Below are 10512 nucleotides of genomic sequence, written 5' to 3'. Positions count from 1 at the left end.
CTCATTAAATGCAGTCTAATATTTTTATAGAAACCCATTTTTCCTCTCAATCTAGGCCTGGCAGGCAGAGATCCTCCCTGTGGGGACTAGTTGATTATGGATAATTCCAACAATCCAACCCCCAACAAACCAGTGGACAAATGGTAACTCCTCTGAAAAGGCCATGAGCAAAAGAGGTTTCTCAAGAGTTTGCTTTCAGGATCCATTTGAAACTTTTTCTCGGTATGCTTTGAGTCCAGTTGCTTCTTTTGTGGATACTGCAACCACAGGTGCTCTTTCACATCCTTTTTTAAGGGATGCTTTGGGGCAACATCAGGGGATCTTGCAAATGCAGATTCTCCAAGTTGGAGTCCTTTTGGCAGGTACAGCATCTTTTTGATTACTTCCTCAATGGATCTGGCAGACACTGGTCTCTTTGATGGGATTCAGGAGGAACAAGTGATACTCATTGCTGGAATCAGCTGGAATGAGATCTGAAAGCCACAGTGGATCAGTGGATCTGACAGCCACACTCTCCAACAGGAATAGGTTTTTCCTCAAGTCTCTTGGCATGCATAGTTTGTACCTTTCTATTTGTACAGAGCAGGAACAGGTGGCTTTGTTATCTTTTCCAGGTGATAATCTTCTACTTCCATTATTAGCAGATCTGCCTTCAAGAACTGCTGCATTGGGGCATGAAGGTTTGCATGACTAATATTGTTGTTTTATAGTAAAAAATCTTTTATGGTGGTAAGACAACAGTTACTCATTTCTTACATGTTTTACTTCACATATCACCACTTGGTTTGGTGTGTATAATTGATAACAACAGCATACTATTAGGTTCACTATTTATTTTCATAAGCACTTTAGATAAAATTCTTGCAATAATTTTCGAACCAGTTCTGGTTAATATGTATTAAATGTAACAGATATGTTTCTGTTGTGAAACTGCTACCTTTTGTGTCAACTTAGGTTCAATTTGAAATTGACTTTTACTCGACTGAACGTGAGCTACCTGAAACACAGACTCAGAGCTGCAACAACAATAAATTCACAGGTTATTGTCATACAATAACTGAAGTATATGTAAACTTTAAGCCAAGTTTCATAAAAGTAATTTCGAGGGGAGCATGTGATATGATTAGTTGTGGCTGGTCTTTCATATGCAATCATTCACAAACCAATCAGATTATTCCAAACCTACAATAAATAGCCCATTTCACATTAAGACCACTACCGCTACAAAAATGATCCAGCTTCAAGAAATTTTTTACAGCGTTGCACTATTAAACCTATCTGTCACGGTTGCAGGTTTGTGTGCTTCTCCGGAGTGTATGTTTGATCACGTGGGTTTGTTTTGTTTTGGTTGTCCATGTGGATTTGTTATGACTACACTCAGTTGGTCTGATTAGTTCGCCAGCTGAGGCTCATAATGGTGCCTATATCTGTGCAACGCTTTTGTGTGTCTGTGTCAGTTTGTTACTATCACTTATGTTTGTGCTGTCTGTGCTCAGGCCCTGAGGAGTTTGTCTGGATCTGGTTTCCCCGTTCTGTTCCTGTCCTGTGTTCTGCGTTCATCTAGCCTGGCACTATTTGTTTTATTGTCAGATTCTAATAAACATTGTCACTTGCATTTGGATCCTCTCTGACTCTCATTCGAAACGTTACAGAACGAACTGACCTGTTCATGGATCCAGCGAGTGTTTCCCAGATCTCCGAGTTCGTCTCTCAGAGCAACGCTCAGATTGATCGACAGGATGAGGCCCTGGCCACCACGGCTCAGGCGATCCAGGCCCTGGTTGGCCAAATATCATTGCTCACATCCCAGGTCCAACAACTGGTTACCCGTGCTGCACAGGCTGATACGGCACCAGCCTCCGAGACTGCACCGACCCCGGAAGTGTCACCAGTGCCTGCGGTCCTTGCTCGCTCTGTTGAGCCGCGTCTTCCACCTCCGACCAGCTACTCTGGAGAGCCTCTCTTGTGCCGATTCTTCTTGTCTAAGTGTTCCCTTTACATCTCGCTGCAGCCGTCATTATTTTCCTCCGAGCAATCTAAGGTGGCGTTCGTCATCACCCTCCTTTCGGGCAAGGCGGCTCAGTGGGGAACAACAGCTTGGGAACAAAAGCTACCATGCTGCTCTACGTTTAACCTGTTCTCCAAAGAACTTAAGAAGGTCTTTGATCGAGCCGCTTCCGGGAGAGAGGCCGCCCGAGTCCTCGCTGAACTCCGCCAGGGGAATCGGAGCGTGGCGGAGTACTCGATTGAGTTCCGAACCCTAGCCGCTGAATGCGGCTGGAACGCGGAGGCACAATGGGACATGTTTCTGCACGGATTGTCTGATCGTCTGCAAGATGCGATCTATTCCTTAGATCTTCCAAAGACTCTGGACGAGTTGGTGGATTTGGCCATCCATGTGGACACCAGACTGCTTCGGCGTGAGACTCGCCTGCAGCAGAGCAGGTATTCGGATTCCGTCCCTGACTTTCCGGCATTGGCTGCGACACCGGAAGTGGTAAGCGCTGACCCGGAACCCATGCAGCTGGGGAGATCCCGCTTGTCCGTGCAAGAAAAGCGCCGACGGAGAACGGAGTGACTCTGCCTCTACTGCGGAGGGGCGGGTCATCGGGTGGCTTCCGGTACCGTAAAAGACAACACCCATCAGTAGGTAAGAGGTTACTGATGGGTGAAATTAATTTGGACAAATCCTCTACGACTGTCACTTTACTGCCCGTCACTGTATCATGGGGTTCCGGAAGTCATGACACCCATGCCCTCGTCGATTCCGGGGCGGAGGGAAATTTCATTGACTCCAGTTTCGCTTTCAGTTCTAAGCTTCCGGTTATAGCTCTGCCACAACCCATTGCAGTACGCGCCCTCAGTGGGCTTTCCCTTCCCACTATCACTCACTCCACCAAACCCATAAAACTTATCACGTCTGGAAATCATGTTGAACACATTTCATTTGTTCATTTTTCCAACTCACCGGTGGTTTTAGGACATCCATGGTTAATTCTTCATAAACCTCACATTAACTGGGGTCTTAATTCCATATTTTCGTGGAGTGAGAAATGTCATGAGTCTTGTCTTTCGTCTGCTCGTTCTGCTGTTTCTTGTTCTGTGTTTCAGGAGGAGCGCATGGACCTGTCAAACGTGCCCAGTGAGTACCTTGACCTGAAGAGAGTGTTCAGTAAGTCTCGAGCTGCTTCTCTGCCTCCTCATCGTCCCTATGACTGTGCAATAGACCTATTGCCAGGTACCTCTCCGCCTAAAGGCAAGTTATACTCTCTTTCTATTCCTGAGAGGGAGGCCATGGAGAAATATATTTCTGATTTTCTAGCGGCCAAGATCATACGGCCCTCTTCTTCACCGGCGGGGGCGGGGTTCTTTTTCGTGAAAAAGAAGGATGGGTCTCTTAGACCTTGCATAGACTATCGAGGGCTGAACAGCATCACGGTGAAGAATACGTATCCTTTGCCGCTGATGTCTTCAGCGTTCGAGCGTCTGCAAGGGGCTTCGTTTTTCACGAAATTAGATCTCCGCAACGCATATCATTTGGTTCGCATGAAGCAGGGCCATGAGTGGAAAACCGCGTTTTTGACCCCCAGGGGGCATTTTGAATATTGTGTTCTTCCTTTTGGGCTTTCATATGCTCCTGCGGTTTTCCAAGCACTCGTAAATGACGTGTTGCGAGACATGATAGATCAGTTTATTTATGTCTACCTGGATGACATTCAGATTTTTTCTCGTTCTCTCCAGGAACATGTGCAGCACGTCAGGCGAGTGCTTCAGCGGCTGCTAGAGAATGGGCTTTTTGTCAAGGCATAGAAATGCGTGTTCCATGCACAGTCTGTTCCCTTTCTTGGACACATTGTGTCAGTCGAGGGGGTGCGCATGGACCCAGAGAAAGTTTAGGCTGTGGTGAATTGGCCAATCCCCGAGTCTCGTAAGGCCCTGCAGAGATTTCTGGGCTTCGCTAATTTTTACCGGCGTTTTATTCGCAATTTCAGCCAGCTCGCCGCCCCTCTGACGTCCTTAACCTCCGCCAAGACGCCCTTCAGGTGGTCGAGTGCAGCACAGGTTGCATTCACTAAACTAAAGAGCCGCTTTGTTTCAGCTCCCATTCTGGTGACACCTGATCCCTCCCGGCAGTTCGTGGTGGAGGTTGACGCGTCAGAGGTGGGCGTGGGCGCGATCCTGTCCCAGCGCGCAGCCTCGGATGACAGAATTCATCCGTGCGCGTTTTTCTCACACGATTATCTCCCGCAGAACGAAATTACGACATTGGTAATAGGGAGTTGTTGGCTGTCAAACTCGCTTTGGAGGAGTGGCGTCATTGGTTGGAGGGTTCGGGGGTTCCCTTTATCGTTTGGACCGATCATAAGAACCTCGAATACATCAGGTCCGCCAAACGACTTAACCCCAGGCAGGCTCGGTGGGCATTATTTTTCGGACGTTTTGACTTTACTATCTCATATCGACCGGGTTCCAAAAACATCAAACCCGACGCGTTATCCCATCTTTTTGATTCTTCCGAGCGCAATACGCCTCTTGAGCCCATCGTTCCCCAGAGGATTTGTATTTCTGCAGTAACATGGGAGATCGAGAGCAGGGTCCGCACAGCCCTGGATGGGGTAACGGCCCCGGTCGGATGCCCACCCAGTCGTTTGTTTGTGCCGGAGGAGATTCGATCTGACGTCATTCGGTGGGGACATTCCTCCAAAGTGGCTTGTCATCCTGGGGTGAGTCGTACCTTATTTTTGGTTAAACAGCGATTTTGGTGGCCAGCTATGGCACGGGACATACGCGAGTTTGTTTTGGCCTGTTCCGTTTGTGCTGTTTCTAAGACTTCTAATCGCCCTCCTGCTGGACTCCTTCAGCCGCTGTCAGTGCCCTCGAGACCCTGGTCGTACATTTCGCTAGATTTCGTCACTGGTCTCCCGCCATCTGGTGGCAATATGGCTGTTTTGACCGTTGTGGACCGGTTCTCGAAGGCTACTCATTTCATTCCTCTGCCTAAATTACCCTCAGCCAGAGAGACAGCGGAGGCTGTCATTAATCACGTCTTTCGCATCCATGGCCTCCCGACGGACGTGGTTTCTGACAGGGGACTCTAGTTTGTCTCTAAATTTTGGAGAGAATTCTGTCATTTATTGGGAGCGACTGTAAGTCTTTCTTCTGGCTTCCATCCTCAGAGTAACGGACAAACAGAGAGGGCCAATCAAGATCTCGAGCGCATGTTACGTTGTTTGGTTTCCCAAAATCCCTCCTCTTAGAGTCAGCAGCTCCCATGGGTGGAGTACGCACACAATTCATTACCAGTGTCAGCTACGGGCCTCTCTCCGTTTCAGTGTAGCTTAGGATACCAGCCACCAGCTTTTCCCAGTCTGGAATCCGAAATCGCGGTCCCCTCTGCCCACGCCTTTGTCCAGAGGTGCCGACGCACTTGGAGCAGAGCCAGACAGACCCTCCTCCAAGTGGGTGCGCGCACCAAGGCTAAAGCCGATCGCCCCCGGTCGAAGCCTCCCGTTTACGTCGTCGGTCAAAAAGTGTGGCTTTCAACTAAGAATATTCCTTTGCGTTCCGTATGTAATAAACTTGCACCTAAATTTATTGGCCCATTCACTGTCATCAAGATCATTAGTCCGGTGGCAGTCCGCCTCAAACTTCCTCCAGCGTACAGGAGAATACATCCCGTGTTTCATGTTTCCAAATTAAAGCCCGTTTTTCATACGGCCATTAACCCGCCCTCACCGGTTCCCCCCCCCCCCGCCGCGTCTCGTAGATGGGGAGACCGTTTATTCGGTTAAGCGCATTCTGGACTCGAGACGGAGGGGACGAGGATTTCAGTACTTGGTGGACTGGGAAGGTTATGGTGCGGAGGAGAGGAGTTGGGTCCCTGCAAAGGACATATTGGATCACTCTCTTATCGATGATTACAATCGCCAGGTAAGCTCTTCTGGGAGCACCAGGAGGTGCTCGTAGGAGAGGAGGTAATGTCACGGTTGCAGGTTTGTGCGCTTCTCCGGAGTGTATGTTTGATCACGTGGGTTTGTTTTGTTTTGGTTGTCCATGTGGATTTGTTAGGCTCACGTGTTATGACGACACTCAGTTGGTCTGATTAGTGCGCCAGCTGAGGCTCATCATGGTGCCTATATCTGTGCAACGCTTTTGTGTGTCTGTGTCAGTTCGTTACTATCACTTATGTTTGTGCTGTCTGTGCTCAGGCCCTGAGGAGTTTGTCTGGATCTGGTTTCCCCGTTCTGTTCCTGTCCTGTGTTCTGCGTTCATCTAGCCTAACACTATTTGTTTTATTGTCAGATTCTAATAAACATTGTCACTTGCATTTGGATCCTCTCTGACTCTCATTCGAAACGTTACACTATCAACATGGAAAAGAACCAACAACAACTTCAGCGAGCGCACCTCTCTCCCCGAGAGTGCCACCCAGCCCTGCCATGACCACAAATCAAACCTTAGGCCCCCGCCTTCAACCACAATGCTGCCAAAAAATCTCCTTCTCCATCCATTTCAGGCCACCATTTGCCCAGCCTCATCCTACGCATCCACCAAGTCTTCAACCCAAATCTCCAGCAAGATCACAGTTCACAAACTGCGCCAGAATGTACCAGATGCCGGGATCCATGCTCCAAGCCTTTGCAATAAGCCATACTCTTACCCCTTGATTTTCTAATGTACCATATGCAGTACATATAATGCTTAAAGATGAAATTCGCTAAATATAATGACTCCCCAACAAAAGACTAACTTCAAACTAGTCACCAGAGCAATCCAATCTTTAACATGTTCGGTAGTGTAGCGTCTTTTCAGGTGTAAACATTACTGCAAACATCACCTAAACTTTTCACTCATCATAGCACACGTGCTGCTGATGATGTGACAATAAAACTGATTTGATTTGATTTTGCAAATGACTTTGTGGATGACTTGGGGAAAAATGTCTAATCTAAAAGCCAATAAACATCTGAAAAGATTAATATAGAACTAGTGGAAAAAATCAACATACTGAGCATATATGTCTGATCGTAATATGCCACAGTGCGTAACAGTGTAGCGGGAAAGTTTACATTTGCAAGTTGGCTGGAAGTGAAAATGGCAAGGAAAACAAACATAACAAACTTCCAGATTGAAAACCAAAATGTACTTGGGTGACAGTAATAAATGAAGTAATGATTTATGTGTTGATAGATACATTTGCATTTTAAGCAAATTTATAAGAACGCTGAAGAGTTAAAATTCTACTCCTTCATCACTTTATCTACTCCACCTGCTGGAGCTGGCCAACACAGCTACCGCCTAAAGCCCTCCCTGTCACCTCCGCACCACCCCCACCTCCAAACCCTGGCCTGTTTCCCCTGGAGTCTTCACTGCCCTCTCACTTATCCCTGACTCCCACCGGACAATGCCCCCAATTGTCAATATAATATTAAACCGTTCTGTACGACATCCACTGTTCAATACGCGCTTATGAATTGCGGCTTTCTCGGTTTTATGTTGAAATAATTTATGTGCGTTTTATATCTCCTTGAATCGACTGTTTGTGTGTGCCTGCAAGTCTACGAGCTGAGATTAGGAAACTCCTCTCCGCGAGTAAATATCCAATCACTATGCTTTAAAGTGTTCAAAACATAACAAGTGGCGGTGAAGTGAGGCAACAGTACGAGGAAGGCCTTCAGTTTTGTCGCTAAGTATAATGCCAATGAAAGAAAAAACAGTGAACAAAAAACAGTGTGGAAGCATTGTTTTACACATATAACCATGAATGCACATCTGCAGTGCCATCACTTAGCAATATCACTGACTGAGGCAGGAAAGCAGAAAAGGTAATAAAGTCCTCCAAAAAACAACAATCTGTTGCTAAATCCTTTCAGCAAACATACCCAACTGGTTCAGAGACACACGTAAAAAAACAAAGGCAGTGGGGGTGTTCATTATTGCTAAAGATTTCCAGCCATTTTTGGTGATGGGAGATGCAGGCTTCTGTCATCTTATAAAAGCACTTGATCCAAGTTACAGACTATTATCTCACACTTTTTTTCAACACCAAGACAATTAGGATGGTTTATTTATGTTTACTTAAGTACAAATAGGTCTATTTAAAATGGCCAATTTATCTTTATTAACATCACATGTGTTTATTTTCAAAATGTAGGAATTTATGTGTTCCCCAGTTTGTACATAGGCTACCAGTAGCCCGAGCACTGCCAATCTAAGACGCTATGCCTTCCAGCCTGCAGGATCGGTGCATTCCGCCAATGGCTCATGGAGTGCGAGAGAACGTTCTCCTTTTTCTCCCACTCCTAGCCCCTCCTCTGGAGCTTGGGTGCGAGACGAGAGCAAGTCTCTCATCTCCTGCTGTCCCGCGGTACCACAGCCCTCCCCGGGTGAGCCCACTCACTCCACGCTGCCCTACCGCTGGCACATCAGTGATCGTGCAGGTGGGACCACTTGCAAGGGCTCAGCTTTCCTGGTAAACGCGAGCCAGCCCTTCGCACTAACCTATCCGTACTATCAGACTCGGCTATGCGATACAATTTGTGAAACGGCCTCCCAGGTTCACAAGCGTGTATTTGACCAGGGTCAGCCTTGCATCCAGCCCTGTCTTGCAAAAGGGGATTGCTGTCCTCCTGGCAAAGGATGCAATCAAGCCGCAGAAGCGCATCATCCGAAGCGTTTGTCCTAGGAATTGGTTTGCAGCAATAGACCTGAAGGACGCATATTTCCATGTTTCCATACTTCCACGCTACCGGCAGGTCCTGCGGATTGCGTTCAAAGGTTGAACATGGCAGTACAAGGTCCTCCCCTTCAGGCTTTCTCTGTCCGCGGGTTTTCACCAGTTATCTCTACAACTGGCTGATTTTAGCCTACTCTCGGGAGCAATTGATTATGCACAGAGACAAGGTGCTCAGGCACTTCCACCTGTTGGGGTTTCAAGTCAACCGAGAAAAGAGCAAGCTCACCCCCGGGCAAAGCATCTCCTTTTTAAGGAGCTGAACTCAATCACCATGAAGGCACCCATCTCACGAGAATGCGCCAAGCTAGTGCTGAACTGTCTGAGAGAGTTTGACAGGACAGCATGACACGCGGGCACACATCGAGTGACTGTCAATGCACTGTGTTGCCGCGCCCTCACCCCCTGGAGGGACCCCTCCTTCCTACGGGCTGGAGTGCTCCTAGGTCAGGCGTCCAGGCATGTTGTCGTTTCGACAGATGCTTCCGGTACGTGTTGGGGGGCCATGTGTTGCGGCATGCTGCTGCGGACCTGTGGAAGGGAACCCAGCTGCAACTGCCTAGAGCTGTTGGCAGTGTTTCTTGCTCTGCCACTTTTTACTGGTGCTGAGGGGGCAACAAGGGCTGGCCAGGATGGACAGCACGGCGATGGTAGCGTATATCCACCGGATGGGGGGTATGTGCTCCTGCCGCATGTCTCAGCTCGCTTGCCGTCTGCTCCTTTGGAGTCACAAGTTGGTAAAGTCGCTCTTATGGCAGCCCCTAACCCCGGGAGAATGGCGACTCCAACCCGAGTCTGTCCAGCTGATATGAGCATGCTTCAGGGAAACCCAGATCGACCTGTTTGCTTCCTCCGAGAACGGCCATTGCCAGTGGTTCTTTTCCCTGACAGTGGACTCCCTCAGCACTGATGCACTGGTCCACAGCTAGCCTCGGGACATGTGCAAATATGCGTTTCTCCAGTGAGCCTACTCGCGCAGTTACTGTGTAAGGTCAGGAAGGACGAGAAGCAGGTCTTGCTAGTTGCGCCTCTCTGGCCCAACCGGACCTGGATATCAGAACTCTCCCTCCTCGCACTCAGAGCTTTAGTTGCTCTGACTAGCTCTTTGTCTGTTATGGTGGTCGGCAGAAGAAAAGTGCCGTATCTTAACCGAGGTTGGCTCACTGGATAGTGGATGCCATCTCAGAGCCAGGACGAGCCGTGTCCCCCGGGGGTAAGAGCGCACTCCATTCGGAGCATTGCATCCTCTTAGACATTAGCACGCGGCGCCTCTCTGACAGACATTTGCAGATCTGCGGGCTGGGCAACACCACATACATTTGCAAGGTTTTACAATCTGCAAGTGGAGCTGGTTTTCTCAAGGGTATTAGGTCACCCTTAGTGATTAAGGAAACAATTCGGTTAAGGTGTTGGAACATGCTTGCTGCGCCATTCTCCCTAACACAGAGATGCGTGCGCTTTTTTTTTTTTTAGCTTTGACAGTTCAGTTACCCATTTGGGCTAGGCTAGTCCACAGGTTGTCACTAGGTCTCCCTTCTTTTGGGTAGCAGGTGACCTCCGCAGCGTACTCCCTATCAGGACTGAACGCTTTCCCAACGTACTGTTGTATTAAAACCTTATTTTACTGTTATTGTGACTCCCCGAAAAATATAGCTAAACCTGAACAGGTAAGTAAGGGCCAGGGGACATGCTGGAAGACTGTGTCTCGAGGCGTTGCAGGTGTGCTCGCTCTACTGGATGGCACACCCTTCGCCAGGGACGCGGTTAGGCTCTTTCAT

At 48.3% G+C, this 10512-nt stretch overlaps 1 protein-coding gene across 4 annotated transcripts in view; it reads right to left on the bottom strand.

Moving 5' to 3' along the window:
- Positions 1 to 10512, bottom strand: part of LOC137490010 (uncharacterized) — a 692802-nt gene that overhangs the window by 336673 nt on the left and 345617 nt on the right. The gene's annotated exons all lie outside the window — the stretch shown is intronic.

This window comes from Danio rerio, chromosome 1 (genome assembly GCF_049306965.1).
Source record: "Danio rerio strain Tuebingen ecotype United States chromosome 1, GRCz12tu, whole genome shotgun sequence".
NCBI classification, from domain to species: domain Eukaryota; kingdom Metazoa; phylum Chordata; class Actinopteri; order Cypriniformes; family Danionidae; genus Danio; species Danio rerio.
The sequence above is the reverse complement of the archived record's forward strand: the minus strand, read 5'-3'. Positions and strand labels throughout refer to the sequence as shown.